Here is a 12224-nt window from a genome sequence, read left to right on the forward strand (position 1 = left end):
TTAAGCTTTTATTTTTCCTTTTGCTTACTGCTGTTTCAGCTTAACTGCACAAGTCAAGCAACTAGTACAGTTCACTGATCTCTAATTCTGACTGCAGACTAGCGCTAATGCCTTTAGGAAGTTCTGCCTTTAAGGACTTTAGTTTCTTTTTGATTTTTATCTTTGGAGCTATTTCTTCACTGGAGTTACCTACAAGGCGACCCTTTTTCTTGACCTCTTAGTTTGTTATTTTTGTAACATGATTTATAGTGACAAAGATACATTCCTCCAAGTGTGAAGGAAATGAGTTAAAATAAACTACTGTCAATGTACATTAACTTTGCAACTTTATTTTCTTCCTCATCTGAGAACACCTACGACTTACATTTATGGTGAGATTTTGTGTGTGTGTGTGTGTGTGTGTGTGTGTGTGTGTGTGTGTGTGTGTGTGTGTGTGTGTGTGTGTGTGTGTGTGCGTGTGTATGTGTATCGTAAAACCATTCTTACCATTCACACTCCCAGCACTGTACCATTAGCCTTTACTCTCCACAATCACTTAATCACTAAGCCTATTGTTTATCTTGCATTCTTTTTTTCACCCTGACCTTGCAGCTACAGCACATTTCCTTTTAAAATACATAGTCAAGTGGATGGTTTAACCAGATTTTTCATCCATTTGAACTTTTATCCATTTGTATCTCAAAATGTATGAGAAACAGTTACATATCTTAACTGTCCTTACATTAAAAATAGTATTTTGTTAGACCAGGTTTACTGCTTTAACTCAACTCATTAGGGTCCTTAAATACCAAAATCAAATCTCCTTTTATTCTCATGTACCTAAAGTGAATACTGACCTAGTGATTTTAAATAGTCCTCCAAGCTTAAATGTTTTAAAGTTAGTATTGTTTATTGTGAAATGTCTTTGTTTCTGCTGTAATCCGATGTGTTTTGTTCATATGGCAACCACAATGAGCATATGGGTCTATATTAGATAATCGAACTTTCAAAAGTTCGACTGTCATATGGTCGACACCATATGATCGAATTTTTGAAACTCCGAACGTTTTAATGGAGATCTGTGTACAGCGTGGAATGCGAAGATTTCCCTCTTCTGCACTATAGTGTGATCTCGGAGTTGATATAAAGAGCGGGGGGGGGCACAGCCCCCCATGTGGGGGATGCAGAGGGGCTTGCCCCCCCTGCTTAAAATGTTCAGGTAGGTTATTTGTGTAGTTTATATTTTTTTTATTAGATATTTGAACTTTTAAAAGTTTGATCATATGGTGTCGACCATATGGCAGTCGAACTTTTGAAAGTTCAGTTGTCTAATATAGACTCTGAACATACCTATTCTAGCTTACATCTCAGCACAAGGTTACAACAGGAGTAGGGAGTGATATTAATAACTACCCTAAGTGCAGTATGTCAATTTTGATACCTTCTTAGAAAAACAGTTGACAGTACTGCTTGAAATACTCGTAGGTACATGTTTACATTTGTCTTCCTGATCTCAGTCTTTCTAAGTTTATATTTTATTTTACCTATTCTCTGAACAAAACCGGCAAGGTTAGTTTTGTTGGTAGTTGAAATGCCATTTATGTTAGTCCAGGTATGTACTAATTTTAATGCTTCCTGATGCATTTGTATTTCTTGTTTAGTTATTAAACATTGAAGTTTTGTTTTATCTCCATATTTAACTATGACTTTGCTTGTGAAGGCATTTAGATCATATATCATATGTAGGCCACATAAATGTAAAGTAAAAAAAGGGAAAGGAAATAAAAGAAACTGTCCATCACGTTTCCCAGTCCTAATTACCTGGGTCTGTCAGGCTGCTCTGTTTTGTTCCATTTTTCTCTTTCATTGGCTTGAATGTAAGCATTCTAGGCAATGACAGAGATGCTTCCTGGAACTAAACTGTGATCTTTTCAAGCTGGTGCAGGTCAGGTGGGTAAGGCTGAAGAAATGGAATCCTCTGCATCAGAATCCTCATAAGTGGAGAGGGGTTGCATGTCTTCATATTCAGATGCATCAGATTCATCTGACTCTTGTTCAGACAAAACTACAGGGGACAGATCTCTTTTCCTTTTGGAGGGGGAAGCCTGGCTTCCCCTGATCAGCATGATAAGGTCTTCCACCATTTTAAGCATTTGAGGCTGAGGCAAGGTAGCAGGCGCCTGAGAGTGGGTCATCGCTTTCTTGGGTGTGATTCGTACCTGGGGCCTAAGAAACTTGGTAGTTTTAGAAAAAGCAGTAGTCGCGAAAGAAGACATCAGTTTAAGTCGAGATTCGCTAGTGAAAAGGACTTCCTCAGAAGCCGGTGCCTGCTCAGCAGCTCTGGAACCATCCAATGTTGAGACAGCCGCAGGATTCTTAGTTGAAGAAGACTCCGAAAGGGTCTCGGTAGTGGCTTGCGAATCAACTGAAGCGGGCATCAGGGGCTGCGAAAGGGCTTCACTGAGGACCAGAGAACTGAAGATTAGTTTAACAGAAGCGTTGTTGGTAGGTTTGGACCTGTGTGGTCTGTCTCTGACTTTATCTTTACATTTTTTCAGAAGATCTGCTGTCAGATGGCTTACCAAAGCCATATCGGAATTCGTGGACTGTAAGCGAAAATATCTGGCTACAATAAGGGTCCGATGATGGATAGTTCTGGCGTTGAACAAAGCACAGAAGTGACAGCGAGGGACGTCATGCTCTGGGCCTAAACAAGTGACGCAGTAAGAGTGGAAGTCTCGGTGTGGTATTTCCACAAGCGAGGTAATTATTAACTTTTTCTGACATTGGTTAGTGCAAAAAAAAAAAAAAAAAAAAAAAAAGGATCCCCAACAGGGTACTTGAATTTAGAAGACTTCAACTTCAATTCGGCAGACAAAAACTCAGGTAGTTGCCGACCGGCACTCGTGCAAACTGCTTCTGCTTCGGGCTCCATGGCAAGAAAGACTGATGTAATGGTGTCGGCAGCCTTACTTTATACTACTGATGACCTGACATCAGTCCTCAAGCGACAGCAACCGACGCAGAAATACTAAGTCTATGGTATTCAGGCCGGGCGAGGGCTACCCTGGCAGGGATAACCCAAATGTGATGACTGCAACAGTAAATACACTCGAACATCTACATTATGGTAAGTGTACTCAACTGTACTGTCTTACTGACTGGTTAAAACAGTGTGTGCGCGAATATGCGTGTGTGTGTGCATATGTGTATGAGTGAATTCAGCAGAGGTATCTCTTATCTCATTGGCATCTACTCTGTCGCTAGTTAACTGACCAGTCTAGTAGCCCATTTTTTTAAGGCTATTAATTATTTAAGTATTTATTTCACATTTGAGAACAGGGTATGGTCCAGGGAATGTTTTCTTCCACAGCGCAGGGCAGTTTTCCATAGAGGTCAACAGTTTTATATTAGTAATAGATGAAAGAATATGTAAAGTGGATACATAATTACAGCATGCTACAACATTAAGATATCCAACAGTAAGATCAACATAAAACACAGTTATGGTGCGCAATGTGCAAGAAAATTGCCTTCTGACTCCATTATTAATGATGGTGTGGCATTGGCTAGTCTCCTAAGAGTTCCTAATAGCATTATGTTTTGTGTGTGTGCTCAGTATGAGATTTTTAACCAAATGCAGATTCTGTACTAATTTTAAGTCACCTTGTATATGTCTCGTGACTTTTAGCAGATTCTATGATTGCTATATCATCTGCCTAAAGAATACAGTTAAGTTTGGCAAGTTCCATGGTAGGTGATTAATGTACAGTGAAAATAGCAGTGGGCCTAATACAGAACATTGAGGTACTCCTGTACTGTGATTAAAGGTAGGAGTGACATTTGTGTTCCATAAATTTTGAATGCCATTTTTTTTAGGTAATATGCAAACCATGCGCATACTTCATTCTGCATCTCTGACGTTTGGCTATGACCAGGTTGTGATCTGCACACTAAAGATTAATAAATAAAGCTCCTGTTAGCTCACCCTGTTCTTAATTTGTTAGGATGTCAGTAATGAGTGAGAAGATGGCAGAAGTATAGTATTTTTGGGCTAAATACATGCTGCTAGTCAGACAAAATGTATCACATGAGAAATTCTAATAGTTGCTCATATGCCATTTTTTCAAGTGTTTTTGCAAGGGACCCAAGTTAGCAATAGGCCTAAAACCCTTGTTTTTTTTTTGTTTGCTGTTTCAAGGAGGGGGGGAAATATATACAGTTTCAGGGAAAGGGGTAATATACCCATGTTTAAAGAGACATTGAATGGATTTGATGGGAAAGGTTTATACAAAAGTATATGTTGGGGGGTGGTGATTAAGTCCTTTCCTAGGTGATGTAGTTGTGGCAAAGTGATGTAGAATCTACTATTAGAATGAAGTACTACTTTTATAAGGGGTTCGTTGATGTGCTTTTTAGTTAAAACCCTTAAATAGAATTGTGGATGTTCCAAAACTGTGTGCAGTGGGGTGCTGTCAGTAGGTAGACTTATGTTATCAAACTTATTGCAGTCTGGTTTAAGAGGACTGGTTATTTTGTTCCTGATGCCCTCCAAAGTTTTGGCACCTAGTTTATGTGAGCTTCTATTGTTATTAAATATATTGTGGTTTTCAAGTGTTTCTATATTGGCGTAGAATAACTTAGGGTTATCTAGTAATGACACTTGCTGGGTCCAACAGAAATCCAGTGTAGATATATTAGTGATTTTCTCCTTACTGCTTTACTTAACTATTTATAGCTGGAGTGTTTCGTGGAATTTAAAGGATCATTCTACCATTTCCACTAAGCTTTACCCTTTCTTTAATAAGTTGAGAGATTTGTGATGTTAACCAGGGGACTTTCTTGATTTAAGTCTTCTGGTAATGAGGGAGAAAAGTTTGTTCTGAACGTCACATAGATAGCTCAAAATATATTAAGTGCAGGTTATGTAATTGGGTGGGTTTCCTTTGGGTCTTAGTTTATACATGGACATTATTCATTGGTGAACTCTGTGACTATTACGTAGGGCTGGTATGTCTGCAAAAAGATGTAGAATGCTGATGAGTAGAATGTCTAATATTGAATGTTTGTTGGTAGGGGCATGTAGGTATATGCTGCAACTGACAAGTTGAGCAAGGTTTCTCAAAGATGCTATGTATGTTGATTTTGATTTAAGTGGCCCCCAAGTAATCAAAACTGATATCCCCCTCCATGCTCTCTCTCTTAGTCTGACTGCTGGTCATTTTTTCTCCTTTATTACTTTAAAAAAACATTCCCAGTATCTTTATTTTATTCACTTCTTTTGTTTTGTAGCTTCTCTTTGCCTGAGAGTGATTGCGTTTGTGTGTGTGGTAACCCTGTGTGCAAGTAGTATGGCTAATAAGCCAACACGGTTCAAAGGATGCCCCTCATATGGACACTGGATTCTGAATTCAGATGTCCACAAGAGGGGCCTGGGCACTTAAAGGCTGACTATATTTGCGTGGCCTTTAATCCCCACGCCCTATCAGACCGTAAAAACAAGATAATTTTGAGAGGTCTTCTACCAGCTTCTGGGGTTCAAACCCCCTTGAAACCTATGACTTCTAAGGAGTCGAAGAAGTGTACCCCCCTCAGCATCCCAGAAAAGAGACAAAAGTTGTCAGATCTGACTGCCTCGGATCTGGTTGATATCCATTCTTCATTGGATCCAAGGGGATCCTTGGATCTGACAGAACCTGGACTGACTATGACCATTCCTTGGATCCAAATCTTGTCGGGATCTAAGACTTCGGGTTCAAGTTCCCCTTTGGATCTGTCAGACATTATTAGGATCGAAAGGTCCCGATCTCTGAGCAAATCCTACTCAGATCCAAAGCCTTCAGATCGGAGGTCTCAGTACCATACACCGATTCGGAGCAAGTCACCATCCTCATTCTCAGTCTCCTCTAGATCCTCTCACCTTTCCCATTCAGGTATGGACAGGATGACGCAGAGTTTCATCAAACCTCAGATTCAGTTGGAGATTCTGTCGTCTTCATCCCATACTGTATCTGTGAGAGCTCCAAATCCTATAGTACAAACTCCTCTTTCAATCTGACCATCAGCCTCAGAAACCCAGGATTAGGTTTATCCAAGAGCGGCATCGTTGGAGCCAAAGATGTAGCTTTCCCCGACATCGTCAGTGTCCCAGACCAGCTCTGCTCCAATTGGAGCAGAGCGGGTCCCAGACATGAGATGTCAGTGTAGACTCTATAGGGTTGGTCTTGGCTCCAACCTTGTTGGATCCATCTCTTCCCTTAGGGGCTTCTGCCCTTGACAGTTCAGGTCCGGTGCTATCTGGAGGTGCCGGATCTGCGGTGGCTTCTACTTCTCTCTTTTGGTGGCTTCTGCTCCAAGGATGGAGGAGGGGGGGAGAGTTTTGCCAGGTTTGTCTGCTTTTCAGGTGGCAGAGAGGACTTTCTGCAGAGCTAGATATGCGTCTCCTCACCCCCCAGTTCTTACCCAGTCATCTTCTGATCTGAGTTTTGGGCCCATTCATCCTGCCTGTAGTCAGCCCCTCCAGGACAGCCCCCCTCCCCCGCAGAGGGGTCCCCATTTCTCCCATTCCTCTCCTGAGCATCCCATGGGGGAGGTTCATTGGAAGAAACAGTGCAAGAGGAAGCACATGGACTCCCCTTTGGAGTCTTTGACTGAAGATACGGAATTTGATGAGGGAGAAGGGTTCCCCCCAATCTCCACCTGATGACATCTCCTTTGGACATATTTTGGAAATCCTGACACAACATGTTGGATGGTCATCCCAACCCCCTTCTTCTGAGGAGTTGGTTTTCCTGAAGGCCTTCGGGATGGGCCCATCTACATCCTGGTGACCCCACTGGTGGATGAACTTATTGATTTAGTTTCCCAGCAGGCATGGAAAGAGACAGACATCATGGAGCCCCATACCCAAGCATACAGATACCTTAGCCTACCTATCAACTGTTTACATTGGAGCAAAGGTATCCCTATTGATGCCATTGTGATGTCAGCAGCCACCAAGAAGGAACTAGCAGAGCAGAGCCCCCCCCCCCCCAAAAACAAGGAGTCTCAGGCTTTGGACAGACATGGGAAGCACGTTTGTCTCAGTTACCTTTACACTGAGAGTATTGACTTGGCACATTTCACGCATCTACAGAGGGACTTGGATAAAGAACTTACCAACTCTCTGACAGAGTCCTTGTCAGAGGAGGACCACAAGAAGTTATCTCCCCTATTGGCAACTCTTTAGCTTCATTAAGGAATTAGAGATAGACAAATCTCTAATGCCACAGGAGGAACCTGTCAAGCAGCTGGAGCAGGCATAGCCCTTAGGAGATGTACCTGGATGATGCTTTGCAGGTTTGCGTAACCCTTTAAGGCATTTTGCATCAATGCTTCTTTCGATGGTTGTTCCCATTTTGGACCATTGGTCAAAGAAACTGTTACCCAAAGTGACCAGGAGGGAAAGACTTTGCTGTAGGAATCAAATTTTCTTCCCCTCAACAGACCTTTTCAAGGAACCGACAGAGTGGGAAGGAGATGTGGTTCAGGAAATCTCAAGGTCCTTTCCTGGATTCCCAAGAAGATTCCTCTTTCAGAGGCAAAGGAAGAGGATTTAATGACAGACAGCACTGTAGAGGTAGAGGGGGTCTGCAAAATCAGGGCTTCAGGGAACTCTTTTCTGATGGGCCCTACCAACATTCCTGAAGCATTCTCAGACTGTCCTCTCTGGAGGCAGTCGGGGGCAGATTATCATTGCACCTAGATGCCTGGACAAACTGTACAACAGAATATTGATCCATTTTCAGCTCCTGTTTCAGCTATGCTTCTTTTTCTGAGTTTGCTTTTTCAAGGTAGTGCCAGTTTCTCTACCATAAAATTACAAATGGCAGCAGTTGCAAGTTTTCATGCAGGGAAAGATTCTAATTCTTTGTACTCATTTTCAACATCCAAACTATGTAAGGCTTTTATGAAAGGGATTTTCCTACTTAGGCCTCCAATAAAAGATCCTTCTCCTCCTTGGGACCTCACCATTGTCCTTCAAGGTCTCACTCAGAAACCCTTTGAACCTGCTGACTCCTGCAACATGAAGTTTCTATCTTGCAAAACTATTTTTCTTTTGGCCATTACTTCAGCCAAAAGAGTGTCAGAGCTGCAAGCTCTTTCATCTAAACCGCCTTATATCACCTTCTTCAAAGATAGGGTCTCTCTAACAATGAATCCTACATTTGTACCTAAAGTTGCCATGGAGTCTAATATTAGTCAGTCCATTCACTTACCAGTCTTCTTTCCCAATCATTCTAACAAGGGAGAATATATGTTACATTTACTTGATGTTAATAGGCAGTTGCATTTCTATCTGCACAGGACAAAGGAATATATAAAATCTGAACTACTATGTATATCTTTTTCACCTAATCGACTACGCCAGGCAGTGTCAAAAATAACGCTAGCAAAATGGATTACTGATTGTATTTCTACTGTTTATTCTGTGAAAGGCATGCAGCTATGCTGTCCTCCAAAATCTCATTCTCCACTTCAACTACGACCTCTATTGATGAAATTTGTGCAGCAACAACTTGGTCCAAGTCCAATACATTTGTTTCTCATTATAAATTGGATATTGTCTCCAGAAACATAATATCCTTTGGTTGTGCGGTGGAAAGGCATATCCTTCCATGAGGGCCACCAGCGATTTACATACCCGGAGACTCTGACCCATCAGCGAGGAAGAATGAAATGGACAACATCAGATTTAGAAGTTATGTACTTTCCATAACTTGGCATCTGTGTTTTCCAATTTCATTCTTCATGTCCCACCCATCCATCTCCCAGCCTAAGGAGCTGTTGAGAGCTATCTGGAGGAATTAGGAACTCATAGGGGTATGGTTTGAGCTCCAGATTATGGTGATATATTTTCTTTTTTCTGTACCTTTACAGATAACTGCCTGTAGAGCAGCAAACTTGATCTGAGGAGTTAGAGAAAGTGTGAGGCATCATGGGAGATGGAGGGCGCGAGGCTTGGATCATAAGTCTTGTGAAGTGGTAAATCGGATCCGATATTGAATCCTAAGCCCCAACAGTGAGGAAGAATAACATTGGACAACACAGATTATGGTAAGTACATAACATAATTATTTTCATAATTGCTAACAAACAACTAGCAATATCACAGATATAGTGTGATATAAATGGACATTGACAATGACTTTTCTTATCTTCCATCATGGTACATCACACCAATAATCCTTTTATGAAAATATGAACATAAATATGAATAACTGATCATGATTAACTTCTGTACTATCCTAGGTTAACAATCTTATTGTCATTTGTTGGTAACTCCTTACATTTTCTAATACTGCCAATTATTAGTTGGTAAATCACTTAATAAATGATGTCAGACCCAATAAAAAAGTTCTGGCACCATAATGAGCTATGAGTGTGAACTGGAAGTATACATAAAAGGTGCTGTAGGCATTTTAACAGTCAGAAAACAAGTCTGTACTATATGTTAGTTAAGCAGCATGTATTAAGCTACTCACTGATTGCTGAACCTTAACTTCAGCACTACATTTGCATGCTATAAGGTGTTTTACATCAAAGTGAAAACTTTTTTTCATACATTTTCAGTTTCAGATCCTACTTCTGTAGGTTAAGTTGCATCCTTTGCAGTCAAAGCTGTACCTTGTACAAAGACCTTCTACACATACTTTGCAAGAATTGTTAGTGTTCTAACTGAACTTATTTTCCATAGACATTCACAGAATTTTTCTTGTCCACACTTTGTTAAAAATTAATTTTTTAGGAGTATATTTTTTATGCCTTTGTAAATCCTGTTGCTTTTTTTCTTTGGAGTCGCAGCTCATGTAGGATCTTATATTCTTAGGTATATACTAAGCTAATGACCACTAGGGCCTTTATAAGCCTAGTCACGCAACCCAACCAAATTGTGGTTTTATATATGAAGGCATTTATTAGGAAGGTATATGTTAGGAAGTTTCTAAAGGTTATGTGGGAGGAGGTATTTTTGTTTAGGAATAGTTACTGTCTGCCTCTGAGACATGGAGACTAGACCCAGGGTGAATTTTCAATTTCCCATCCATTGGTCAAGGTTCCATTTAAATAGGATTAGGGAAGTAGTATGCTGTCTGGCTTCTAATTGTAACAGTAATTGTCTTATTCACATCCAGCTTCTAAAACTAGATTTTTGAGCATTTCGCAACTTTTTTTCTCCTTTGCATACATGATCTCTCTGTCTACTTTCTGCTGCAACAGAATTCCATGAGATTATATTAATAAATTCAAAGAAGATTACTAGGCTAGCAGCTTAAGAGCCCTAGGAAGCCTAGCCAATATAACCCGATTTCACCAATATATGGCCTCTTGGAGCAAAAGAATGGCATGGATTTGTGCCTATGCCTTGAGTATCTTACAGATTTCCCCCTGTCCATAAGGGGACATAGGCACTAACCCAGGTGTGAATTTGCAATTCCCCATCAGTTTAAAAACAAGAACTTTCATTATTGTCAGGATTCAAACCTACGTGGGGAAACCCCAATGGATTTTAAGTCAGTAAAGGATTAAATTCAGAAAAGCCTATGTTGTGTCAATCCATGCTGTCAAGAATCTAATACAGTGAAGTTGTTAAAAAGCAAACATTTTAGAAAAACACACTTGAAAATTTTCCCATGTACTGAAACGAGTCTTACTGGTTTGTATGAACTTGGCCTTGAAAAAATATATGCCATATATACGAGAAGTTTTTTTCCCCAATTATCACTTTTCCTAAGATACAGTTGCAATTAGAAGCTCCTAAGGGCAGAGTGGTTCTGTAAAATCCTTTCTTACTGCAGGATATTTGAACCTTGTCAAGGATATTGTATGCGTGTGCGTGTTCATGAACTGTGCATATATAGCTGATGTAGCTTTTTAAAGAATGCTTTCATTTTTTTCTACTAGACAAGTATTTCTTCAAATTTACACGTGAGTAATTCAAGTCACCCATAGTAAGAGTGAATGCTGTTTCTCTACGATACTGACAAAACTGTAAACACTTCATTTTCTTTGGTAGTCAGTCCTGTGCTATGTTAAAAAAACATCAGTGGTAATGACTTGATAGTTAAAGGAAAGATCTGATGTCTCTTTCATTCTTCCTCACTGATGGGTTGTGGATCCGACCCGACTCGGCCGCATTTCTTCAGACTACATTCCAAGTCTCGAGCTCCTCCTACTTCCCACAATGCACCATCCCCCAACTAACTTCCTCAAATCTCATTTGGCACCAGCAGTGTCAGATGTGGTCGCTGAGTCTCGAGCAAGTTTTCATAGAATTATTGGTGTTTTCCTCAGATAAGTGCCTTTTTCTTAACTTACATTACTCTACCTTACATTTCCTCCTCTTTGCCATGCTTTTCTAGTGGTAGCAATTAGTCAGTAGATTTTTCCTTTTCTCTCTTTTTGCTGTAAAAAAAAAAATAGTAGCAGTAGTTTAGTTCGATATTTAGTTAGCTAAGATAGTTATTTGATGTATGCCATTGGTCTTTGTTTTTTTTTTTTTTTTCTGAATCGGCAGTTGTTTTGTCTTGATGCACTTTTCTTGTGTTGTGGTGTTGTGTGGTAGCAATATTATGACACAGAAGCCCTCCGGCTTTAAAAGAATGTGGCTGTAAGTTCCCGCATTCCGATGCCCATTCCTTGTGCGTTTATTGTCTGGGTCTGGAGCATCTATGGTCGGCCTGCTCTATTTGTGAGGGTTTTGATCCTAGGCCTATAGCTGACCACATAAACAATATGATTCTAAAGGGCCTTTTGCCCACTTCCACTTCCTGTCCAGGGGGTCAGACCCCCTCAAAGAGTGTGGCAGGATCCTCTGACTCCAAGAAGCACCCTCATAAGTCCTCCAGGGCATCTTTGGAGCCACCTCCAAGGATTTGAGGCCTTCAGATCTGATGAGTTTGGATCCTTGGCCCACTTCTGCTTATACGGATCCAAAGTAATCTTCAGATCCATCTAGTTCTTACCTAATTTCAAGTTCTCCGGAAGCTGCTCCTGCCATCTCTGATTCTGGATCTACAGATCTTACAGCTAGGAGTCCCATGCCAGTGCTGGGCATTGAGTCAGCTCCTTCCCTCAGGCTGCAGCAGACTCTCGCTTGGCACCCCAGGCCCCTGTCAGTGGCTTTGTCCAGGTCATCTAGAAGTCTTTCGGAGGCCGACGTTGATAGGATGATTAGGAAGATTCTCAAGACTTGGATCCAGCTCAGG

At 40.8% G+C, this 12224-nt stretch overlaps 1 protein-coding gene across 3 annotated transcripts in view; it reads left to right on the forward strand.

The window, feature by feature from the left end:
• Positions 1–12224, forward strand: part of UROS (uroporphyrinogen III synthase) — a 582635-nt gene that overhangs the window by 515300 nt on the left and 55111 nt on the right. The window lies entirely within an intron of this gene.

Source organism: Protopterus annectens, chromosome 14.part0 (genome assembly GCF_019279795.1).
Source record: "Protopterus annectens isolate FY-2018-M chromosome 14.part0, PAN1.0, whole genome shotgun sequence".
Classification (NCBI taxonomy): Eukaryota; Metazoa; Chordata; order Ceratodontiformes; family Protopteridae; genus Protopterus; species Protopterus annectens.